This window comes from Pyxicephalus adspersus, chromosome Z (genome assembly GCF_032062135.1).
Source record: "Pyxicephalus adspersus chromosome Z, UCB_Pads_2.0, whole genome shotgun sequence".
Classification (NCBI taxonomy): Eukaryota; Metazoa; Chordata; class Amphibia; order Anura; family Pyxicephalidae; genus Pyxicephalus; species Pyxicephalus adspersus.
The window spans coordinates 1,238,425-1,239,908 of NC_092871.1; the positions used below are offsets into that span (position 1 = coordinate 1,238,425).

The following is a 1,484-nucleotide window of genomic DNA, read 5'->3' on the forward strand; positions in this document are numbered from 1 at the left end:
CAGACAAAATTTCATCCAATACAGATGGCGTGTAATTTACAAACACCTGAACCAACATCAACCCAAATTTCTAAAGCCACCCAGGTGAGTTCACCTGACAGAACTCTGGGGGATTTTGTATGCTTGGATGGTTTGTTTAGATTTTTATGAAGCATGAAATTGTTAGGCGGCCTTTCGTGCGTTCGCTTCCGAAGGACAATACAAACAATTGTCGTCTGTTTGTTTTAGGTAGCCAACGGTGGAACCAGACAGACCACGCTCGGCCATTTTCCATCCTCACACAACAGACAAGTGTAGCGCTCTCACCCATTGCATCCCTGGCCAATCCATGGTTCGGTTGAGGCGTTATCGCTCGGTCTAGCGGCGGTGCTCTGGGTTAGCCGGTACAGGTGGAGGTAGATTCCAGTGTGTGAGCGCCTAAGTTCTGCTGAGCAAACACAGATTCAAAGCGGAGTTTATCATGACACAAGTATGCTACACACGGCACACCCATGTCACCGCCACCAACGTACATTCTTAAAGGTGCACAGCAAGGAAAAAAGAAAAATGCTGATGGCAAACAGCAACACCCTTAATCCTCAGCTTAACTCACCTAAGCCATCCCCTTTAAGAGGCACTGCCTTGGAGCCGTGCAGTACACTGCGTGGGAGAATGGACTGTCATTGCAGGCGACTGGCCTGCTGCAGCATGCAATCATTGCTATAAGTGGTCAGATCAACCAAAGTGGATATTTTTAGGTGGTTTTTGATGAAAGAATGTTGAATCATTTGCTGATTTCTAGGAGAATCATAAATGTCTATTTTTCATGCAGGATTTTCCATTCATTTTATATTACAGAAAATGCAGCAGAAGGAGTGAGACCCTGGAAGAGGAGTAAGAAAATCTCAACAGGGAATGTACCAGTTTTGGTGCCGGATCCTTCTTTGATTTCTCCCCTCCCAGATCAAGCACTGGAGACTCAACTTTTAAGGACCCCCAAATAATAATGCCATGCTTCTGGAATGTTGCTGTCTCATCCTTCTTGTTAGTGCTTCATCGTCCCATTAATGATCAGTGCTATATCCTCACGGAAACCTGCAATCATCAGTACTTCAACTTGTTTGGAACCCGCCAATACCTGGGAACCTCACAAGCCTCAGTGTTTATTTTCTCCGCAACCCACACAGGGATCAGTGCTTCATCCTTCTGGGGGACAATAATGATTCATCAATGATTCATCCAATTAGTTCTTCCACAAATGTCATTGCTTCATTCCCCTTTGGCACTCTCATAAATATCAGTGCTTTATCCCTCTGGGGGCCCGCAGGCATCAGTGCTTCATCCCTCTGGGGGCCGCAAGCATCAGTGCTTCATCCCTCTGGGGGCCTGCAAGCATCAGTGCTTCATCCCTCTGGGGGCCCACAGGCATCAGTGCTTCATCCCTCTGGGGGCCCACAGGCATCAGTGCTTCATCCCTCTGGGGGCCCACAGGCATCAGTGCTTCA

At 47.4% G+C, this 1,484-nt stretch overlaps 1 protein-coding gene and 1 long non-coding RNA gene across 2 annotated transcripts in view; one reads left to right on the forward strand and one right to left on the reverse strand.

Moving 5' to 3' along the window:
• Positions 1-922, forward strand: part of LOC140343063 (uncharacterized) — a 36,768-nt gene extending 35,846 nt beyond the window's left edge. The window contains exon 3 of the long non-coding RNA XR_011923244.1: positions 838-922. This is a non-coding gene — a long non-coding RNA (uncharacterized lncRNA). The remainder of the gene's footprint in view (positions 1-837) is intronic.
• POF1B (POF1B actin binding protein) overlaps positions 1-1,484 on the reverse strand; it is a gene marked incomplete in the record, with an annotated part of 42,148 nt that overhangs the window by 30,260 nt on the left and 10,404 nt on the right.